This window comes from Asterias rubens, chromosome 20, assembly GCF_902459465.1.
Source record: "Asterias rubens chromosome 20, eAstRub1.3, whole genome shotgun sequence".
Taxonomy (NCBI): domain Eukaryota; kingdom Metazoa; phylum Echinodermata; class Asteroidea; order Forcipulatida; family Asteriidae; genus Asterias; species Asterias rubens.
Window position 1 is genome coordinate 12,095,338 of NC_047081.1, and position 25,574 is coordinate 12,120,911.

General features: G+C 38.0%; 1 long non-coding RNA gene across 1 annotated transcript; it reads left to right on the top strand.

The window, feature by feature from the left end:
* Nucleotides 1-16,374: 16,374 nt before the first annotated feature.
* LOC117304077 lies at nucleotides 16,375-18,447 on the top strand. Its single transcript, XR_004520558.1, has 3 exons — nucleotides 16,375-16,540; nucleotides 16,942-17,004; nucleotides 18,392-18,447. It is a non-coding gene; the product is annotated as an uncharacterized LOC117304077 (long non-coding RNA).
* The last annotated feature ends 7,127 nt before the right edge of the window (nucleotides 18,448-25,574 follow it).

Consider the following 25,574-nt stretch of genomic DNA (forward strand, 5'->3'; position numbering starts at 1 on the left):
CACAGAATGCCGTTAAGGATAGTATCACGATGGGTGATCACGATTTTTATGAAAAGGAGTGATTAAAAACTCAGAAAAACTATGTTTTTTTCCAGTTATTTGTTTAATAAAGGAAATGGCATTTTTTACTGGAGCAATACTCTAGGGGGTTGTACTGTGGTGCTGGTGTGAAATAATCATAATTGCCAATCTACGAAATTGTTTTATAGGTGCAGTTTAAGTTTTGTTTAATTCATCAATAATTAATATCAGATATGATAAAAAGAACATAAACAATAGCTGATCCAAATTCTATTGTTTCACACCAATGTGAGTCTCCCCGGAGCAGCCCTCTCGAGATGGTTGAGAGAGAGAGTTAAACGACTTGTCCACAAGTCTAATGTTGGTCTTGAATGCAAAGTCAAACAAGAGGAGGTCCTCGGTTTGTATGATATGAGATCTTCCCTTGTGTCTTTATCGTGCTCTTGGAACATCATGAATATTTGGAGGATTTTAGGTGGGGGAGGGGGGGGGGAGGGGACTCATGAACGAGTGGAAGATAGTGTGCTTTAAGTATGATAACAGTGGTGGACGGTGGGACACCCTGCGTCTATCGGTCATGATGTAAAACAATCTGAACTGCTTGCTAATTTAAGTATTTAGTTTTAAATGTGTATGCGTGCTCACACAAACAGAATTAACTGTTCTTTACTGAGAAATCTATAGTGATGAGAAATCTATGATGTACAAGGCTAGATAGAGCCATGAAGACATATATATAGCCGTCCAGACATGGACAGTAAAAAGAGAGAGAGAGGTTTGTAATATAAGAAGCTCGTGGGACAGTGACTGGAACCAACCAATTACCCGATTGCCTATTGTGTTACTTTTAGCAAAACAGGTGCCATTCCATTATCACCAGGTGTTTCTGGCGGCTGCGGATGGTTGCCGTTATCGCTAATGTTTCATAATCGATCATATTAAAGATGAATTGTCATTGCAGTTTTCTGTATTTGGTTGCTTCTGTTTGTTAAGCCATTATATAAAGGGGCTCACCGTCAAATTATTTGACTAAGAGATTATAATCTACGGAATAATAGGCCTACGTTATTTTCAAGTGACTGGCTATTTTAGTTTCTCTCTCGTTGGAAAATGGGGTTTCCTTTTAACAACCATTTTTTCATTTTGATGACGTCATCTTCAGAAATTTACCTCAATTCAGATGGCTCTTTGGAGCTCCATATACTGATATAGCACGAGAGCATGAAGTGGCTATTCGCTACTACCAAAACGATTACAATGTCTGTCTGAGTTCTCATGCATTATTTACGATTTGCTGAATTTTCCTTTTCTACGATATTTTGGTTCTAAAAAAATATATTATTTGGTATAAGAACCCAGAAAGACATCTTTTTCAAAGCTACCGTAAACAGATATTACGGTAGCTTTGAAACATGCACATGTGTGTTGTTGCTTTAAACTCCGTACCTTTAACTTCTATAAATAGAATAGAGAGTACATTGACTTACAATGAATAGTACATGACTGACGTGTAGGTATGGTTTGGAGCTTCTGTCACATGATGTACACGTCACCACCACAACCCTGAACCAGAGTTGCAACCCTGACCCAGAGTTGTGTAGTCAGAGAGTTGTGACGTGGAGGGATCAGTTTTTCATGGTCGTGTGGTTGCTGGACGCCATTTTCCTACATCCGAGTGTAACCAAACGTGCAGTGTAGTCTGGTACCCTTTGTGCAAAACATGTGTATGCTGACCGTAATTGCAAATTGCTTCTAATTTCAAGTTGTCACAACTTTCTCAACTTCCACTATTATCTCCCAAATGCAAGGTGACACGGGGCACCAACCCAGTATCCGAGCTGAGAAAGTATAATTATATCCAAATAAACAACAAGGAACCATTCTAGAGAAATACTTTGAGAGAGTGTCGAGTATTTCATTCGATTAGGGAAAGGGGAGGCTGAGGTTGTAAGGGTTCGTTTTTGATTTCACTCTACCTTGAGGGGGTACGTGTAGAATCATGCATGATTTCTAGAGGGTGGGATGCTCAATTTGGTTTCTTAAATTGAACCCATTAATCATCGGGTATCAGGTGGTTTGGAACAGGGCGACACGAACTGTCAAATTGAGATGATCACATTCAAAAGCCTACACGTGTTTCTTGCTGCGATTATCGCAACTCCAAGCCATGTTGATTGTTCTGTCGAACCAAGAAATAACCAAATCATACAACTCTTTGAAATGTTCTTGTGATTCATTGTAAAGCAACATGCTGAAGGCCTACTTCACCTTACAAATATCTTTCAAAAATCTGACTTGATTTGATTTTTTTTTTCAGGAATGACCACCTCCTGATCATTTCAGCGTGTTGGGGCTTTACAGATTGTTTTTTTTTCTTTTTTCTGGAAGTGAATTATGTCGATGCTTTAAAGCGGTTTCAAATGAATACCATAAGTCATTGCCTTCCATTGATGAAACACTCCGTGTAAATGTCATTTCCGCGAAATAAAATTCCTATTTCAGTTTAAAATGAAGCAATGTGACTCTCTGAAACATTAATGGAGTCTTGCAAGTCACTGCGGTTTGCGAGCCTTACATCTCGACATTAGACTTACCCCTCAGTGTTAAGTACCGTCCACGAAATATAAATTGCCGCTTGTGTTGCTTTGGTAGAAGCTATCGGCAAAATCGCATTACATTTTATGGACTTATTTCATTAAAAGACCGATGCCAAATTGGATCACTTGGGAATTATACAGTAGCTCAACCTCCAGTTAGGGAGCTCAACCCTCCTCTCAGAGTTTTGTTGGAATCCCATCAAATTGACTCTAGTGCTTGGCTGCCATGAAATACCGCCATATGTGGGTACTAATTGCCTTGCATTTATTGTTGTGTGTACTCTCCCAAGGGGTGTTTGTGTGTCTGTCACTTAGAGTCAGAGACTCAAGAGTCTGTGTGTGGAGGGAGGGATCAAAAACCGAGGACTATTTTCAATTATGAAATAGATATTTTAAACTAAAATCTCGTAAAAAGTAAACGGTGTGTATAAATGTTGCATAATATTTTAATTGAAGATGATATAAGGGGGAGTCTTCCATAAGTTTCGTCAATGTTCGATCACTGAGTTTGTTCCCTCTATACCGTCATTTACTGAGAACAATACAGACAGGTTTAGTAGAGCGACATTGTGTGATTTCCCAAGGTGTTGTCATTGATCCCATTTCTTTCATTTTCTGTTCAAACATTGTTTAATATTTCTTGTTTCAGTAAACACCCCACCCCCACATTAAAGCCCTCGTTCACCCACCTTTCTCATGAAAATTATGCAAATTGCACTTCGCGCATGCACATTATCCTCTAGTTGGAACATGAGGGAACTTCATGTATTTTTGTATGGGTCGATGTCGGCGTGCCGCATTCTGACGAACGTTTGTGCCTGTGCGATTTCCACAGAAAATTATCAATCGCAAATAGTGAAAAAGTAGATGAAAACATACTTAAAAAGTACATTCTACTTTAAATATCAACATACAGGAACAATTACATGAGTTAAGCAAGAGTCTTGTACAATGACGAACATGTGTAGTTTTTGGTATTTGTTGGTTTAAGTTGGTTTCACTTGCTTGTGATAGCAGGTTTGTTAAGTTGATCACGCTATTGAAACGAAACAGTCTAATTGATTTGTTATTGAGTTCTCAACTAATATAACAAACTGACTTTATTAAGCTTGGTTCACAACAACAGGAACATAAATCTGGCAGATGCTTATTTATCCCGTGAACACTAACTAATATCTGTCTGAGTATACGAAGTCGTCTCTCCCCTTCTATTGTCACACACCCCAACATTTAGCGGAATTAACGACAGTAAATTTGTCTCGCGGCATTCGTAATAAAATTACTCACTTCAGAATGGATACACAAACTATAACTTTATATCGGACGCGTCCGGTCTTTAAAGAAAACCCGCTTTGGAAAACAAATAACTATCAAATCGATTAAATGTACCAAAACCGGCTTGATTAAATGACACGAGATCGCGCAACATTTAAAACATTAGGCAACCAGGAATAATTTGCATTTCAGGATTATTCAGGTTATTTCTAAACAAGTGAATCTGATTCTGTGATTGCATTTGATTAAAACAAAAAAACAAAACAAAATTATGGCTTTATGTTCTACTGGTACCAGTTCGGTTTAATAGCAGTTTGTATAATTTGGTGTTATAGGGGTTATTACGAGCGTTGCAATCGAATTAGGCAAAGAAGGACTTGAACTCTTCAATTTATTACTATATTATACCGATGTTAAGAACTTAAAACTTCCATGTAAATAACAGACAAAAATATGTGAGGATCGAGTGATGTAAGCAATACATTTAGCTCACAGCAGTGCATCAATATTGGTGTAAAACGCTACCTGGGACAAACCAACCCCCTCTGTTCACCAAATTACCGGAATGGACGCCGCGGTGGCCTTAACCAAAACCTCACCGAGTCAATATTTATTTTAGTAACATTACCTGTTCATATACCTAGGCTCTATGGTAACTACGATGAGGCCCGGACCATGCCGAGAACCACTGCGGGTTTATATTGCTCTCGCTTAGAACCATAAGTGCTCTTGAGTTGGTCGGCATTTCAACCCCCTCGGGACTCGTCTTTGAATCTCGATAATCAAAGAACCTACAAACTGCAAAATGGACTTGTTTATCATGGTATCGAAGAAACGAACATGAACATCAGGCAACCTGGCTACAAAATGAGTAAACCACACACAGTCTTCGCAACACAAATACAACACAAATACAACCCAAATATCTCAACTTATCCTACATAGCTTCACAACGTGTGGTAGATTTCTATCCTCACTGGTGTTGATGCACGTGCCGCAACCAAACGCATTTTCAAACCATGATCCACTTCGAAACGGTCCTGCTAAGAGCCCCTGGCAACGCGCATGCGCTGTTGTCGTCGAACACCGGAAAGAGCGGGAACACAAGTCCGTCTGCATGTTTATGTAAGTTGCCCATGTACACCGGTTTGCCGATGGCGGTTTGTGTAACTAAGTAGGGCTCTGGATTCGACATGCGAACATAGATGCATTTCATCACCAGGGAAAAAGGGAACAGACAATTATACCGTATGTCAGATAAAGAAAAAGAGAGAGAATCTCTTGTTAAAGGCACAATTAACAAAAACGCGTCTGCTGGTTTTTGTATTGTAATCATTAATATCAATAAAGAAAACCATGAACAATAAACTGAAATACAACAAATTCAAGCCCTTCTAGTTGGTCTGTTTAAAAATATGGCCAACGACGAAATGTTAACAAGATTATTGCGCAAATGATGTTATCTCACTAGGGGGTGATTATGGCTTGAAATTACATAAGGTGACTTAGACCCTAACAGCATTGAGTCACTGTGATTTGAAGTTATCTAGGGATTTGGTACACGTGGACCGTTTTTACTCTTTATGTAGTTAGAAACAATCCTTAAAACAGCGAATTTAATTCATTTTAGAAGTTTGAGTTCCTGCATGTATCCACGCCTTTAATCTGCTATTTTGTTTTGCGGTTTTCTTGTTCCAATTTCCCTTAGCTTGTTAATGCACTCTCGTCTGAAAACATCAGGTTTCGTTTTCTGTTTTCTCCAGCATCATCAAACGAACATAACACCCCTATTATGTTATAGCGAAAATGTATTCAAGTAATAGACCACCAGGGAAACTGACTGGGTAATATTCAAATAATTTGGATTTGAAGAAAGAAAACATGGCTGCATAATGTATTCTTCTATATCTTTATCATGGCACACAGTTGCTATCTGCAGGGCAAACAAGTCGTATTTACTAATAAAAATATATTCTTGTTTATCTAAACGTCACCATTCAACCAAGATTCCTACAACATCAAATCTGTTAGAACGGATTCCATACCAACCAAAGCCTACCTTAAACCCTGTACGCCTTTAATCCACTCAAGTTCCCCCCTCTCGAGTGATATTGTTGTGCCTACTTATCAAGTAATTCGTCAGCGAGGTTTTGTGATTGATGATCGACCAAACAAACTTCCCTTCTGCCTCCTTCAAACTGACACCCTAATTCTGCATACTCGAGTTTTGCCGTTTTTAATTAATTAAACTCGCTGGGAAAGAAATAAAGGAGAAGGAAGATAAATGAATACAATTTTCACGGCTAGCTGAACGCAAGTCACTGGCTTTACCATGTTGAAAACAGACGTATATTATGAAGCTCTTCAAGGGGTGCCGTCATATCGTTCTAAAAATATCGTGAAATTTACGACACAATAATGAAATGCACTTTTGGTAAAATTGCGATTGTACGAGAACTTAGGGCAGGCAAAACGGCAGTAGTTGTTGTTACTTAAATTCTTAGGACTGTGCTCCGTCTTAATACTGTGTTACCTCCTTCTCCACAGATACATTGACTTCATATAATGAACAAAAATGTGCACGCATGTTCCATTTGCTTACCTTGAGCAAAACTTTTTCGACAAAGGCCCTGTTTATGTCTTTTTGCTGCATCGGATGGTTTTATCTCACGCGCATCTCGTAAACAATTTAAATTCATGTTGACTGGTGGCAGCAAACCCCAAAACCAGTAGAATAAAGATTACACTACAAATAGAACTACTGATATTTAACTTTAAAATAGCTTCTTGGGCGACATCTGATACAGTATTATTAAACTTTTGTCATGTTAGCATTTCAACGCAAGGGAGTTCATAAACCATTCGGTACCATTGTTTAATCAGTTTCTTTTGTAATAAACTTTTTATTTCTGTTCTAAAGGAATACATTACTGGCATTAGGTTGATGAAGTAGAAGGTTATAATTTAACGTATAGGACACAACTCTAATAAACCCCAACAAAGACCAACCCCAGGAGAGCAGAAATGTCACAATACCAGAGCAAACCCGGGGGGTAATGCCCTCAAAAGATACGAGAAGATGGAGATATAAACCCCGGATGTTTGTCCCGAAGTATTCCGATTCTCTGACTTGAGAATTGTCTTGTTGACTCCTTATTTCTTGAGGGCCTCCCAAATCCAAGCAGGTTCTCCCGAGTCATATTATTAACGGAGAGATTTATGTTGCGAGCGTGTTGTGCACACAATTGGATTAACTTACAAATGAGGTTGGCGCGTCTGGTTTCAAAAGCCAATCAGAAATCTGTTTCAGACAAAAATCCATTACAGCAGACGGTTCTTTCATGTCCGAGTTACAATTTTTGTCACGCTTATAAAACGGCCGTAGTCCCGTGGCTTAGTTCTACAATTGTTTGAGTTAAATTTAACCATAACTACAATTGTTTGAGTTAAATTTAACCATAAAACGATATTAACACTCATTACCGTGCATAATTCTGGTATTATCATATTAAAATCTGCTGCGATAAAAGTTACGTATAATTAAATTGAGACACACTGCTGGTATGTTTTTGAAAAAAACATACACATGCTACAGCCGTTGGGTAGTTTTGGTCGAGCGATAACCGACAGAAGAAGCTTTATATCTCCGTAAAATATGGGGCCATCCGCTGGGGCTGGCAATCGATAGGAACTGCTATAAGGGTAATAAACCGCACTTGATGAAAGCGTTCTTGACACGACAAAGACCTAATTTAGAAATTGTATATGACTTGAATTTAAGATTCTACCAATTTACGAGAAACATTTGACCCAGGTATGTGTTTATTATGAGAGCGTGTGTTTCAAGTTAGCTGAGTTTTGTGTTTGTGTGTAGAATCAACGGCATGGTTTGCCAATGGGATAAACTGACATTCAACTGGAGGTATCACGACCTAAGATAGCTTACACTCAATGAGGTGATGTCTATAATGCGGTAGTATGTATTTTGGTCAAGAGAGTTTCGTATTAATCGAGGTTAAAGGAATTTGAAGTTTTACTTTTTATTTTTTGCGAGCCGAGAATGACACATTTTGGTATCGGGCTACATTAAGAACCGTACAAGAGACGACTGATCGTGTTCTGTCATACAACTTTGAATTTGTACTCTTGGCGATACTTTTTAGCAACCAGACAATTTGTTAATGGTCGATGAAATTGCTATTGGGAATTATGCATTTCCCCCTCAAAATACACCCCCTTGCAAAAATTTAAAGACATTTCCATTTTGGAAGAGGTTGATTAAGGAACATTACGAGTTGCAATGAGTTTCCCATTTGCAATTGTTCATTTCAATTTAATAATTTTAAACTCGCTTCTTGTTTAAATTTGTTGAAAGATAAATGGAATTTTTTTTCCTCCCGATATTGGACGAAGATTTCCCTTAGGTTCCATAGAAAGTGTATTGACTTGATTCACTCTGGCTGTAATGGTTAAGAGTTGCGTCTGCCCGTAGACAGCACGGTCTTGCCCGTCAGCAATACATACTCTACCCCTCTTATGCAATTACGGTGGCCTGGCTGCGAGTAGGAGGTGAATATCGAGTGATAGAGCGACATGAGGGGCTGCAATGCACCCATGAAGTCGCCCTAAGGAGAAGGGTGTGGTGTCGACTGCCTTACTTTGGCAGGTCCAATCGTGACTTGATAAACATTTAGGTGAAATGGAATATGATGAGTCGTGAGGGTTATAAACACAATGGGAAAAAGGCAATAAAATTCCAGTATGATGGTACAACCAATGAAGCAATTAGTCTGTTTGAGGTATGGTGGAAATTATAGGAGTGCACTGTTTCGTTGGGGCTTATACAGACCATAGCATTGTGTCCGCCATATCTCAAAAAGCTCATTACATGGACAAGTCAATACAAATACCTTCCTTAGGTTATGTGTTGTACTGGTTTCATTGTCATATGTACATTCCAATGGCTTTACAACACATGCTTTTATTCGCCCAGTTTCATATTGGTCCACGTTTCTGAATTTGGCACAGTGGGCTTAAGGGCGTTGACACGCACACATTCCAGGTGACACTCGTTCTGTAAGGTAAGGAAAACCAGCTATTTTTAAAGGCACTGGACACTATTGGTAACTACTCAAAGTAATTTGTTAGGATGAAAACTTACTTCGTAGAGAGCAATGGAGAGAAGTTGATAGTATAAAACATTGTGTGAAACGGCTCCCTCTGAAGTAGCGTAGCTTTTGAAAAGAGGTAATTTCTCAATCAAAATATTCAAATACTACAGGCCTGAGTCCTTTCTGAGGCACCTGAAAGTACACACAGTTGTGCAACAAGGGTGTTTTTTGTCATTATTCTTTTGCAATTTCAATGACCAATTCGGGGATACACCAAGTGTGAATACTGGTCTGTGACAATTACCAATATTGTCCAGTGTCTTTAAGATACAGCAAGTGTGAATACTGGTCTGTGACAGGGCACCTTTGGCAAATATAACCAAAGGTACACTGAAAACATCTAGTAGTCAATTTGGAGAAAAAATTAGTCAACTACGCAATAAAAATCAGTCTTTCCATCCATGACTAGTTTTTCAATCCGAACTAACTAATAGGAAACATTTTTACTAATTGAGCTAATGAAATTACTAATCAATATTTTTTAAAGACTAATACGAATTTGTTATTTCTAATTTTGCCCGTAGATTAGTTGATACAGAGTACTGTTTGACTAATTTGTTTCTCTCCAAAATATGAAATGACAAGTCTGACATAGCAATGACAAATTGGTCGGCTAATGTGTGAGAAAAATACTAATTGAATTGGCTCCGAAGGCGAGGCACATTACAAACGCCTGATACAGAACTTACTCGTACAACGTTCGGTCGAGTGCCACCGCCCCTTCCTCCCTATCAAGAGGTTGTGAATTATTGTGTATTCTGAATTTCTGAATTATTAAATTTAATTCAAGAATAAATTCCTGTTTCAACTTTTGGAAAACATGGGCGCCGCTTGTAACCTTGGAGGTAGTCTGTAAACAGTGCTGTCATTAATCAGCACGGTGAGTACGATTAACAGAACAGCCAGAACACAATCCCACCCCCCGGTTAGGCCGGTTTCGCGCCGATATTGTTTAGTGCGCGATGGTCGCGCAGCATTGCAATTCAGCACAGTTATTTACACTGTTTAAAAACCATTATCGCAAAATAGCGTGTAATTGTCACTGTCGCGCAAATATCGCCCGCGCGATTCGTAACTTTCCCTCTCGTCTGCATGCAGCATGCAGCAACAAGAACGTCAGGTTATTAGTCCGTGTCAATCAACGTGTGCTGTTGGTGGGTGATGGAATATGAAATAAGGTAATTAATATATTTTATTCTGTTGTAATTATTCAGAAATATAATATCGGTCAACGTTAGGGATTGGTGGTGGCTTTTTGCAGTTGGTCAACTTTAGGGATCGGTGATGGCTTTTTGCAATCGGTCAACTTCAGGGATCGGTGATGGCTTTTTGCATGCGGTCATCTTTAGTGATCGGTGGTGGCTTTTTGCAATCGGTCAACTTTAGTGATCGGTGGTGGCTTTTTGCAATCGGTCAACTTTAGGGATCGGTGGTGGCTTTTTGCAATCGGTCAACTGAAGGGATCGGAGGTGGCTTTTTGCAATCAGTCAACTTTAGGGATCGGTGGTGGCTTTTTTGCAATGAGTCAACTTTTGCAACCGGTGATGGGATTTTGGGATATCCGAATTTTGCGTCCGGTCGGTGCAGGCCTACTTCAAAACCTATGATTGTGTAGATTGTGGACATTAGTTGTGTTATTTTCTAGTTCACACCAACATGGAGGAATACATTAGGATAGGGTGTGGAAGGGTTATCTATGTCCCACAATTGGTTGTCGTCTTCCGGAAATGGTGTATGCCGGGGAAATACAAATATTTATATTCAGTGAAGGGAAATGTTTTTGAACAAGAGTCTCTACCGATAGTTTTGTGTGTAAGGGGAAATCTGAAATCATACAAGTAGCCCTGTGTAAACAGACCCGGAGGTGAGAACATTATGACCACACAAAAAACCGTTTTGATGGGAAAACACATATTATGTGCATCATGAATGTGATGGACAAACACAGGCCGGGACGCACTCAACACGTTTTATAAAAGGCTAGGTAAAGTATTATACAAATATTTCCTTGTAATAAACGGAGAGGCACGTATTAATTGAATCCAAAGCGAAAAACGTACTATATAAAGTTCTTAATTTACGGGGGGGGGGGGGGGGGGGTGTATAAAGTATAAAGATAAAAGAGTTAAATCTTATATAAAATTGAAGCTTGAAAATAAGCTTTACTCTAAACGTAATTTTGTTTTAAATTATTAATCAATTAACCTTGTGATCTTCATTTGCATATTTAATTAGTAAATCTTAGTAACGCGCCATATCTCAAGAAGTATACTTCCGGGTCAACCGGAAGTTGGCCCATTTTTTGTTTCAGTTATACTACACAATCAATCTTCATTTTTTGTTTCAGTTATAGACTCCTTTTAAATTTTTACTTTGGAAAACCGTGACCCCATGTTGACCTCTATTTTCGGGTCAACCTGAATTGGGACCAGATCTCAAGACCTATACACCCTATTTCAAACTTGTTCCAGTTTCCGCGACCCCATGTTGACCTCTACATCCGGGTCAACCGGAAGTGGGACCATATCTCAAGAACTATACAACCGATTTTCAAACTTTTTTTCAGTTGCACACTCCTTTGTGTTAAATATTAACTTTGAAAAATGTGTCCCCTTGTTGACCTCTACTTCAGGGTCAACCGGAAGTGGGACCATACCTCAAGAACTACACCACTAATTTTTAAACTCTTTTTTACTTAGAGACTCTTTGAGCATTAAGGATTAACCTTAACAAAATTTGGCCCCCATATTGACCTAGCTCTACTTCCAGGTCAACCGGAAGTGGGACAATATCCCAAGAACTTCACAACCTATGTTCAAACCTTTTTTCAGTTATAGCCTAACAAACAATACAGTTTCGATACGGTGCCGTTAATTATGATGATGATATTGAGCCAGAATTGGGCCAGTGCTGGCCTTCTTACGGTCAAGCGTCATGTCCTTGCTAGTAAAGTGCCCACACTGGGCCAATGTCGGTTTTAATGAGGCAAACTATTTTAGTTAGGACGGAGGTTTGCCTGTCTTGGCCAATATTGGTTTTGTGCGGCACACCGTTTCGGCAAAATGATGAACCTTTAATGGGCCAATGCTGGTTTTGTAGCGGTGCACCATTTTGGGAAAGTGGTAGAAAACCTGCAATGATCCAATACTGGTTTTATGGCACACCATTTGAGAAAACAGGCAGAAAACCTCTCATTGAGCCAATACTGGTTTTGTAGCTGCACACCATTTTTGTCAAAATGGTGTCATATAGAAAACCTTTTCGGGGCCAATCATGCCAATACTGGCTTTGACAAAACGGTAAAGAAATATGTTCTAATTACTAAACCGACTTGAAAATTACAAAGGAATTAGCCCATGCAAGTTATTGAGCTGGGGTGGATTTCACAAAGAGTTAAGACTACTCTTATCCCGAGTTAGGAAGAGTTAATCGTCCTTACTTAGGACTAGCCATACGTTTCTTATATCTCCAAGGACTATAAGTTAGGACTAGGCCTAACTCTCTGTGAAATCGACCCCTGATGGTACCGGCATTTTGAGAAACCGAATACTATTAATAAAACAACATTCTAAAATGTATACCTCCTTTATTATTTTATTGGTTTTTACATAGCATTTTTAATTTGATTTATTCATTGCTGCTGTTTTTTTTTTCTTCATTTTTATGTTTTGTGTTTATCATGGACAACTACACTTTATTGTAATGAACTTTTTTATTGCAAAGTAATTTCATTTAAATTTAATATATTTGATATACTTTTTGCATTTTTATTTTATTAATAAAACCTTACGAGTTAAAATACTGGTTGAATTTTCGTCTGATAATGAAAGTTTTACTTTCTGTCATCTGTCTACTGGTTTGTTGGCGGCACACCATTTTGGCAAAATGGTAGAAAACCTCTATTGTGCCAACACTGGTTTTGTAGCTGCACCATAGACAATCTTTTCTGGGCCAATTCTTTTTTTTTTAGCGCCACGCCATTTTGACAAAATGCTGGGCCAATACTGGTTTCGAAGTGGCACACCATTTTGGCAAATAATGGTATAAAACAACTTTTTGTGCCAATACTGATTTGGTAACGGCTACCATTGGGCCGGCATTGAACCGACATTGGTCATAATATGCAATTTTCAAGGCAGGGTGTCAAAGCTGTGGCACAGGATGTCTTAAGATTGTCGAAACAATTAAAAAATTACAAAGTAATGTAATTTGTTAAGATTATTTTTGCTATAAAATATCCCAAAAATTGTAGATATTAATAAATCTTGATTTCAATAATGTAATAATTTGGAATAACTGATTGCCCAATGTATGTATGTTATCTGGGTATAAAATGGTACTCTTCTAAAAATGTTTGGCAAGTCAGTCAACCCGCTGGTGAGTGTAATTTATTCCTCCACGGTGGTGTGAACTAGAAAATAACAACAATTAATATCCACAATCTACACAAATGGTGTACCACTTCGAAACCAGTATTGGCCCAGAAAAGATTGTCTATGGTGCAGCTACAAAACCAGTGTTGGCACAATAGAGGTTTTCTACCATTTTGCCAAAATGGTGTGCCGACAACAAACCAGTAGACAGATGACAGAAAGTAAAACTTTCATTATCAGACGAAAATTCAACCAGCATTTTAACTCGTAAGTTTTTATAAATAAAATAAAAATGCAAAAAGTATATCAAATATATTAAATTTAAATGAAATTACTTTGCAATAAAAAGTTCATTACAATAAAGTGTAGTTGTCCATGATAAACACAAAACATAAAAAATGAAAAAACAGCAGCAATGAATAAATCAAACTAAAAATGCTATATAAAAAACAATAAAGTAATAAAATGGTGTGCCGCCAACAAACCAGTAGTTTAGAACATATTTCTTTAACGTTTTGCCAAAGCCAGTATTGGCATGATTGGCCCCGAAAAGGTTTTCTATATGATACCATTTTGACAAAAATGGTGTGCAGCTACAAAACCAGTATTGGCTCAATGAGAGGTTTTCTGCCTGTTTTCTCAAATGGTGTGCCACAAAACCAGTATTGGACCATTGCAGGTTTTCTACCACTTTCCCAAAATGGTGCACCGCTACAAAACCAGCAATGGCCCATTAAAGGTTCATCATTTTGCCGAAACGGTGTGCCGCACAAAACCAATAATGGCCAAGACAGGCAAACCTCCGTCCTAACTAAAATAGTTTGCCGCTATAAAACCTACATTGGCCCAGTGTGGGCACTTTACTAGCAAGAGCATGACGCTTGACCGGAAGAAGGCCAGCACTGGCCCAATTCTGGCTCAATATCATCATCATAAGTAACGACACCTTATCGAAACTCGACGCCGGTACATGCCACCATTGGCCCGATACAGTATTGTTTGTTAGGCTATAAATGAAAAAAGGTTTGAACATAGGTTGTGAAGTTCTTGGGATATTGTCCCACTTCTGGTTGACCTGGAAATAGAGCTAGGTCAATATGGGGGCCAAATTTTGTTAAGGTTAATCCTTAATGCTCAAAGAGTCTCTAAGTAAAAAATGGTTTAAAAATTAGTGGTGTAGTTCTTGAGGTATGGTCCCACTTTCGGTTGACCCTGAAGTAGAGGTCAACAAGGGGACACATTTTTCAAAGTTAATATTTAACACAAAGGAGTTTGCAACTGAAAAAAAGTTTGAAAATCGGTTGTATAGTTCTTGAGATATGGTCCCACTTCCGGTTGACCCGGATAAAGAAGTCAACATGGGGTCGCGGAAACTGGAACAAGTTTGAAATAGGCTGTATAGGTCTTGAGATCTGGTCCCAATTCAGGTTGACCCGAAAATAGAGGTCAACATGGGGTCACGGTTTCCCAAAGTAAAAAATTAAAAGGAGTCTATAACTGAAACAAAAAATGAAGATTGATTGTGTAGTATAACTGAAACAAAAAATGGGCCAACTTCCGGTTGACCCGGAAGTATACTTTTTGAGATATGGCGCTCTACTAAGATTTACTAATTAAATATGCAAATGAAGATCACAAGGTTAGTTGATTAATAATTTAAAACAAAATTACGTTTAGAGTAAAGCTTATTTTCAAGCTTCAATTTTATATAAGATTTAACTCTTTTATCTTTATACTTTACACACCCCCCCCCCTAAATTAAGAACTTTATATAGTACGTTTTTCGCTTTGGATTCAATTAATACGTGCCTCTCCGTTTATTACAAGGAAATATTTGTATAATACTTTACCTAGCCTTTTATAAAACGTGTTGAGTGCGTCCCGTCTGTGTGTGTCCATCACATTCATGATGCACATAATATGTGTTTTCCATCAAAACGGTTTTAGTGTGGTCATAATGTTCTCACCTCCGGGTCTGTTTACACAGGGCTACTTGTATGATTTCAGATTTTCCCTTACACACAAAACTATCGGTAGAGACTCTTGTTCAAAAACATTTCCCTTCATTGAATATAAATATTTGTATTTCTCCGGCATACACCATTTCCGGAAGACGACAACCAATTGTGGGACATAGATAACCCTTCCACACCCTCTCCTACCCATTTGTTGTTGTTATTATTAGCTTTTTAGAAAGAGCTGATTAATTTGATGTTTGTTGCGTTCCCCCTTACATAGTTATAAAATGGTACTCTTCTAAAAATGTTTGGCAAGTCAGTCAACCCGCTGGTGAGTGTAATATTCCTCCATGGTGGTGTGAACTAGAAAATAACAACAATTAATATCCACAATCTACACAATCATAGGTTTTGAAGTAGGCCTGCACCGACCGGACGCAAAATTCGGATATCCCAAAATCCCATCACCGGTTGCAAAAGTTGACCGATTGCAAAAAGCCACCACCGATCCCTAAAGTTGACTGATTGCAAAAAGCCACTTCCGATCCCTTAAGTTGACCGATTGCAAAAAGCCATCACCGATCCCTAAAGTTGACCGATTGCAAAAAGCAACCACCAATCCCTGAAGTTGACCGATTGCAAAAAGCCATCAACGGTCGTGAATATGCATGACCGATCGCTATATACCATCACCGATCATGAATATGCATGACCGATCGCTAAAATGGACCACCGATCGTGTATTATCACCGCTCGCTAAAGTTGATCACCGATCGCATAGGACCACCACCGATGACAAATTTGATCACCGGTTGCAAAAGACCATCACCGATGATTAAATGCCTCTTTGGCGTTCCATATTTGGCGTTCCATAATAGAGGACTTGCCTGGCTGAGAATGAACAAACGTTAACTTACATAAGCAACATTTTTAGTTTCCCTTTTCAAATTTCAATATCAACTCAAAAAAGTTTATGAACTAACGTACTGCGGAGTACATGTATGTTGTACTGCTGTACGTAGTATAAAATTGCTATTGCTATCACTACTTTTAAGTAAATACACCACCATACACGAGCAACCGGTTTCTGTTGAGCCAGTCACCAGTGCAGTGACGGCAAGTTATGAGCAATTCAGAAATTAGCTGTGAGTCACAACAAACTAAACAAAAAACAATTTTATTAGCATGATTTATAGTCGCCAAGTTTTTGAGAAAAAGGTGAAAATCACAAAGGGCAAAGCGATGTTTTCAGGAGAGTCGCGTATTAAATAGTAAATACCAGTACTGCTACTGGTACATACGCTGTACATGCTAAATAATGTTTGTATCCTGAGGCGAAAGTTATTTTTGTGACATTGTTTTCCTCATTTCTCAAAAACTACAGCACCACAGCAAGTATTTTAAGGGAAGCTTTCTACCACCATTATCTTAAAACTGTGTAAGTTTAATTTAAATGTAAACCTTTGGACATTGCGTTTTGGGTCGTACAAAAAGTACCCAAACACTTTAAGGATTTTAATTAAGAAACCTTTGTTTTGTATTTCAGGTTGACGTGCATGTACACAGGCCTACATACATCCCATACAACTTTCACCATGGACTCGACAAAGTAAGTTCACTGCCTACACAGACACAGTCAACAGTTTTTCACATTTTATATTTATTGATGGCAAAATTAAATTTCTGCATGAATACCTGAAGCAGGACATTTCGTACCCAATCATTATTACTATTATGTAAGTTGCACAAGGGAGATTTAGCCACTTCTAGTGTACTAGAGTAGCTACTACTCCTAGCTAGAACTATTTCGGTTTCGTCCGGCTATCGTCTCCCGTAACCTCATAGGTTTATATCTCTCACGCTTTAAACGATGATGGTTCAATGGTTGTTCAATGAATTTTGGAATCAAAAATCTCTCTTTATTTTTATTTTAATGTCGCAAAAATTAGGCTCTAATGTGTCCTTTGATATCTCAATGTCCAAGGGGGCGACCAGAGAACCCACTCGCTCCGCAATCTCAAAAATGTTAAAAGTTATAAATTCTTACTGTTATTCAGTCCCCAAATACTCTGTTTTACCACTACACTACATGCTGATTGTCCCCCGAACTCTGCCGAACGCATCGCGAAGTCACGACACGTGACGAGCGTGCGCATATTATTTTTTCCCAGGACAAACGTGGAGAATTATCTACACACGTTTGTCCTAGAATTAAAAAACACTCGATCCGTGCTTTGCGTACAAAAACATATGGACACGCGTCTGGGAACCAGACGTCTGATTCCTAAACGCGTGTCCATATGTTTGTACACAAAACACGGATCGAGTTTGTTTTTTAAATTCTAGTGTAAGCGGTAATGTGTGTCAACTGAATACTACTTGCATGCACCCCACCTCCTTCTGGCAAACCACCACAGAACCTTCATTTTATGACCCCAAATAAATTTAAATGGTTTTTGTACGTGGTAATCTGCTCTATCAAGCAGAGTTTTTTTTCATGAAATTTCCGGAATGATGTTTTTTTTTTAATCTGGGTCAAAAGTCAAGGTATTGTGTCAAAGTTCATGGTTATTTTTTTACTTATTTTAAGGACTTTTGATTAGAGTATTAATTCTGATCCAAATTAGCACAAATTTGTGGAAAACTTGCCTATTTATGGTTTATTCCTTTAAATGGGGTGGGGGTGATCACCCACGAACTCGTGGAATATGAACCCCCAAAAAAATCTGCATCCCATGTTGACATGGGACGCAGAAGCACTGTCGTGTTTTTCTGTATTCCACTCATGCTTGTATAATAACTAATAGTGTTATGTAATGTCATGCAGTGGTCTCAAATTGTAGAAAAAAATGTTGCAAAATTGCTTCTCAAAGCACTGATGTGCTGTATTGTAGCATAAATTAAGTTTTGTCCATTTAGTACTTGAAGTATGAATAAGACATCTGGTTGCTTACAGCAATATTGAGTAATTTACTTTTTACTTTTATTTATGGAAGGATGAAGACACCACACATCCTGTGTACATCGAAATGGATGAAAAATCGACACATGTGGTCTACAGAGTTTAAAGTAGTTGCAGAAGGCGAGGTAGTTTCTGTTGTTGATGATGTAACAACAGCAGTCGCGTGCTACATTTCCTCGTTTTTTGTATTTCACCTGCAGTACATCCCAGAACTAGTGAAGACAATTGCTTTTTATCAATATGGTGTTCTTAAGATTGACGACCAGACTGGTATCATAGTTCATATTCTTTGGATTCCGGACCATTTATTTGCTACCTTTTTTTTCGATGGACTTTGACGTCAGGAACCATTTAAAAAAAAAAAAGCTCCTATGAACCTCTGAAATGTGATAGGAACTTTTTTTATTGCGCAATATTCAAAATGGCCGCCAATGCATCTTGAAAAACATAAATTGTAATAGCTCTGGCCCCAGATGACCTAGACGGACAAATGAGATGTCCTTTTTCCACTAGTTCTGGCATGCCAAATACACTGGAATTGTGTAATTGTAAAGTTTTGGGACCATCTTGACCTCTAAATCCAAGATGGCCGCCGTCGCCATCTGAAAAAACATACAATGTAATAGCTTTGGCACCATATGACCTATATGGACAAAAGAGATGTAATTTTCCACTATTTCTGACATGCTTAATACACTGGAATAGAAATTGTAAAGTTTGGGGACCATATTAACCTCTAAATTCAAGATGGCCTCCTTCGCCATCTTGAAACATAACTTCCATATTAGCTCTGGCACCAGATGACCTAGACAAACATAGACTTAAAATATCAAATAATATAATAGAGGCATGAATAGGTTTTCATCACTCAGGATGGCCAGTGATATTTTAGATAATAATCTTATTAATCTTACCGAATTAAAATGATAAAGACAAACATAATGAGAACTCAGTAAAACATTTAGCAACTAGAGGGGGTACTTCAAGCAATCAAAGAAAAAGTAAACATACATAAAAAAAAACAAGTATTAATTACACCTAGCTTCTCATACTTAATTAAAAACAGCTGATAAATCCATCTTGCATTTAGTCAATTTAAATTAAAAGAGGTTGGATGGTCCCTATAAACAAAACAAAAAACCATAATTGATTGTTCATATGTTAAAAATGAAACCCTAATTGGTTCTCTCTCAGTTTATCTGGTGCCAGAGCTGTCACATTTCATAATTTTCAAGATGGCGGAGGCGGCCATCTTGGATTTTGTGACCACAATGATCCCTAACTCTACAATTACCATTCCAGTGGATTTTGTAAATGGCAGAAATAGTGGGAATATACACCTTTTTTCCCTATCTGGTTCCATATAGCTAGTATAATTTTCAAGATGGCGATGGCGGCCATCTTGGATTTAGAGGTCACGATAGTCCCCAAACCTTACATTCGCCTTTCCAGTGTATTTCGCATGCCAGAAATAGTGGAAAAGGACATCTTTTTCCCGTCTAGGTCATATGGTGCCAAGCTATTACATGCTATGTTTTTCAAGTTGGAGATGGCGGCCATCTTGGATTTAGAGGTCAAGATGGTCCCAAAACTTTACAATTACAATTCCAGTGTATTTGGCATGCCAGAAATAGTGGAAAAGGACATCTCATTTGTCCGTCTAGGTCTGGGGCCAGAGCTATTACAATTTATGTTTTTCAAGATGCCGTCGGAGGCCATTTTGAATATTGCAATAAAACAAAAGTTCCTATCACATTTCAGAGGTTCATAGGGGCTTATTTTCCTTTTAGATGGTTCCTGAAGTCAAATCCATCGAGAAAAAAAGGTAGCAAAAAAATGGTCACGGAATCCAAAGATATGACCCTACTATAAAGACTATTCTTTTACTCATTTCCTAAAAACTATGCCATTTCAAGCAAAACTATTTCAATGGAAGTTTTCTACCATGACCATCTTTGTACCATGTAAGTTTTGTGCAAATCTGTGAGCATTTATATTTTCATTCTTACCAATGTTGTACACACCCTTTAACCATATAAAAACAGTACAATTATCTGTCAGTAGTCAAAGTCCACTTGTGAAAGAAAGACATCATCATGGCCAATCTTACATTATTAAACTGTGTAAGTTTCAACTTTATCTGATACGCTTTCAGTGCAAAATCTGTTAGCACCCCCAAAACGTGTGCAATAAGCATGTAATTCCAATATGGTTCTGTATACTAAATTTCCATAATATTGCGTCTAAACTGTGTTAAATTAAACTTTTTAACAAACAAATTCCTCTATGGAATGTACCTCTCAAAGTTATTGTTGGCAGTGATTGAAGTTTTGTTCAAGATTTTGCACTGAAAGGGCATACAAAATTACAGATTTTCACGTAAAGTTAGAGACTTGTGATACTTGTTTACTTTCATAATTGTTTCACTGTCGATAAATTTAACCTTAAATACCGCTTTATTAAAGTCCTGTCATCACGGTGTGTACCGTAGGTGGGACTAATGGGTTGTTAAAACAACTTTTTAACTTTGCAAGTTGGGAAAAAAATCTATTGAAGTTTGTTTAATAATGTTAAAAAAAATTGAGATTCAGTAGTTATTCAGCAGATTGTTCTCAAAGGAACTGATGGTTAACAAAGTTGCTTCAGTTGGAGTTGTGTTGGATTTGCAATAAATTTACAGTGACTAATTATAACAGAAGTGTGTAAAAGACTAATTATTGGTATTGTCAGACTAATTGAAAGACTAAATAGTTGTGCTGCATGACTAATTAATTTTCTTGGATGACTAATTTAATTTCGTGTATTACCAATCTCCAGATCATTTAGTCATTTTAAACCATTTTCAAAGACAAACTATAATTTGTCATTTCAGTGTGTATTGACTAATCTTTTGATTGAGTGACCAATTAAAGATTAGTCAAATTAAACCATGTAAATGACTATTTTTTTTTTAGACAATTGACTAAGTGATGTTTTCAGTGTAGGATTCGAACTGCTTTCAGCTACCAGGCAATATCGGTGGTCTAGTTGGTTAGACACTGCTCTAGAAATTCAAAGGTCGTTGGTTCGAAACCCACCTGAGTAATATGCCTGTGGATTTGTTTTCACATGGCTCGGGAAAGTAATGAGTATACAGTGCTAACACACACCAGTGTAAGGGTAACAACAAAATTATCATTATTTATCCCTCGTTGCTTTACCCGCTGCTAAAATATAGGATTCTAACTGCCTCTAGCTACCGGGCAATCTCGGTGGTCTAAGACACTGCTCTAGAACTACAAGGGTCGTGAGTTCGAACCCCACTCCAGCTATATGCATGTGGAAATGTTTTCACAAGACTCGGGAAAATACTGAATTAAACAGTGCTAGACACATCGGTGTAAGAGTAAAACCAAAATTTATATATCTTGGCCTTCCTATGCCACATGAAATGCACTCAAACAAAGTTGACCCAGTTGCTGGTTTTACTGTGTAAAGTCTCACCTGCAGTCCGAGAATAAAAGTGGTGTACCACGGAGGCATGTCTTCAATTCCGTACACCAGCCCGTGGAGGGGGGCTTTTTTCTTGGTCGAGTTGTCCACTCCATTACCCAAATCAATCCCATTCTTTGAGGCTTTAGGGACCGACGAAAAGCTGGATTGTTCAAAAGTCCCATGTTCAAGTTCGATATCATTTGTAGCGGCCATCGTGTTCTGCTACCCGTTTGGGTGGAGTTGTTCAAATACAACCACACCGTTTTTGAAACCAGAACAAAAACTTCGCTCACAATAGCCAGTGACAATACAAGCGTAAAACAGGAACCTTATGCGCGGACAATTACATTCCAACTTCTTTTGAGCGCTCATTGAATTGGGGTCAATCTTTCAATGTGCAATATTTCCAGACAATAACAAACACAGCAAGAAAATGTCAGTGCTCTTCCATCCAGCGACCAGTTATGAAATGAAAAGATTGTAATATCTCCGTCCCGTGTGATTCTTTTGTACTACGGGTACCAACCTCAAGGACTCGAAAAAGGGTGATAACTGAAGTTATATGGTTGGATCCCATAATGTCCACGCCGTGTTATCATAACCAGCACTCTACAATTCAAACTCCGTACTGTTTAAATCCTGACAAGAGCAAATATTTGATTAAGACCAATATTTTATTATTGATTTTGGGTCAATGTACATGTACATGGATATGTGATGGTGAAACCAGCTTATTAATTTTAAACTTGTTGTGTTTAAAGAAAACATGTTTGCATCCTGCCTTTTTGAAAAAGGAAGGGCCTTTTAAATGTTTTTTTTTTCTTCTTTTTTTTTTTTTTTCTTTTTCAAAATGGCCGCCAGACACATTTAAATGACAACCGGCTGGTTGGCCTATTAAAAATAAATAAAAATCCGTCTGAGATAGTTAAAATGTATCAATTTTGTCACAAGAAAAAAATGAGGCGGCCTCTCAAAAGGAACAAAATAGTCATGAACGCTCAGTTTTTTTCAAGAAAAAAAATCGCTTTACCTCTAAGATGGCGGCTGGATGGCGTCAATGCACAAAGGATATTCTAGATCAGTGTCAGAATTAATATTCTCCGAGGAAAAAATTACATTTATTATTACGCTAAACATTAATTTTTGCCTCACAGGGGGTTGGTGGTAAATGAATATGTGCGTAATGCGATTAAAGACAATACAGTGTTATAACAATGCATAACGTTGTTACGAGGCTGCTACTCGGTAGACGTTGTGACTTATTTGTATACTGGTTTCCACGAAAATCAGATATTATCATAATTCTCAAACAATGTTGAACAATTGTTGCGTCGTCCTTGCTCTAGGTTGCACAATAGAATGAAGTTTGGAATGTTACCGACAAATTGTATCCGTAACATTTTCTCAACATTAATTTTGCTTTGGAATAATTACAAAGTACATTAGTTTAATCATACATATAACATTAAGACGTTCTTATAGACGATGGGCCGATTTCACGAAACTTTACGCAACTGCGTACACTTAGTTGCTCCATAAAGGCCGAGTTATAGTCGGTTTTGCCGGCGGTATGCACGCGAATCATGTTATGGTTTCGTGTGGCGTCAGAAGTCACATCGTCTATAGAGTGCATTTCAGTTCTGATGTGAGAACGCTCAATGCACTTTACAAACAATACGTACTAACAAAATACAATGCAATCTACAAAAAAAAATTAACAATAGAACTTTACAAAGACAATAATCATTGCATCTGATGGTTTAAGGTGTATTTCGAAGAGACCGGGTTCGTCACTGAGAATGAAGGGTAGCAGGAACAGGGTTCCAAAGGGTGGGTGCGTTAAAGTAAAAGGTTATTTTACTATACATAATACTGTAGGCCTAGATACGAATGTATACGAGTAGATACGAGTAAATACGAGTATATACGAGAATATACGAGTATGAATACGAGTATGAATACGGGTATAAACGAGTATTCACGAATTGATAAGAGTAGATGCGAGTATATACGAGTATACGAGTATATACGAGTAGATACAAGTATATACGAGTAGATGCGAGTTTATACGAATTGATAAGAGTAGATGCGAGTATATACGAGTAGATACGAGTATATACGAGTAGATACAAGTATATCCGAGTAGATGCGAGTTTATACGATTACAAATTCATACGAGATATACTATAACGAGTATATACACGGGTATATACGAGTATACACGAATAGATAAGAGTAGATGCGAGTATATACGAGTAGATACGAGTAGATACGAGTTTATACGAGTACAAACAATTACAAAACGAGTATATTATACGATATCGAGTATATACACGGGTATATACAAGTATACACGAATTGATTAGAGTAGATGCGAGTATACGAGTAGATACGAGTAGATACGAGTTTATACGAGTACAAATAATTACAAACGAGTATATTATACGATAACGAGTATGTACACGGGTATATACAAGTATACACGAATTGATTAGAGTAGATATATACGAGTGTATATATGAGTAAATCTACGAGTAACGAGTAGATACCATACTCATGAGCTGTAACGAGTTCCAACCCATACTCCTTCCCCTACGACTGTACACGTGCTTAGAAGTCAACAATGAGCCTCGTCTGCTATTGTTCGATTTCTTTCACTTTTTCAGTCGATTTGGAAGGAAGGTCGTCAAAAAGATAATGCAATACTTCAATGACCAGGGGTGGATTTCACAAAGGTAGTCCTAACTTCGGACTAGTCCTAGGCAATGCTAAGAGATAGGACCAGTCCTAAGTTTGGACCAGTACTCATCCTAACTTAGGACTGGTCCTATCTCTTAGCATTGCCTAGAACTAGTCCTAAGTTAGGACTACCTTTGTGAAATCCACCCTGAGTTGTCCTCAGCCGGAACATATGACGTCACACTTCGAGGCTCGTGAATAATGCCAGAGACCGGCCTCCAGCCGGCGTGTACATGCACTTTGACCTACATTCATTTCACATAGAGATACGAAGACTAAAGTTCTGACAACCATTGCTTCGTCCTTCGGATGGGACGTAAAGCCGTTAGTCCCGTATGTTGTGTAATGCATGTAACAGAACCCTGTGCACTATCGAAAAGAGTTCTGAGGTTTGCCCGGTGTTCCTGGCTGTGGCTGCTGTAAGCACCGTAGAACCTTGTAAACCAAATTTGGTCTCAGGAGTCATCACAGCAATAACCTATTTCTGAAAGTTTGTATAAATTATACCCTTATTATTTAGAAACTATTTATCCCTGTTGACTTTTTGTGCAATCACTTGGTTTAATTCACTTTCAGTTTTAATAGGCAAAAACTAGTTCGCATTACCAAACAAGCCAGTAGGATTATTGGTTCAGATAATGACGGTCTTCAGGAATTAGTTAAGAATAGACTTATGAGTAAGTTCCACTGTATTTTGTCTGACAACACACATCCCCTTTACCCACTGATTGTTCACAACAAATCTGGTAGGATCCGTCAACTAAGCCTTAAGACTAACAGGTTCAAGAACTCATTTTACCTATTGCTATCCATAATTTTAACTGTGATTTTATTAGATAACTGCAATGCATCCAGACTATGTACTGTCTTAATTGTTATTATTGTTTTATTTGATTTTCTGGCATCTCCTGTGCAATTTGGCCTCTTTTAATTTGGGGAGGGGTCCACTACCAATCATGCTTAGCGTTTAACTGTTTGTTGTTTGTTTGTTGTTTGTTTGTTTG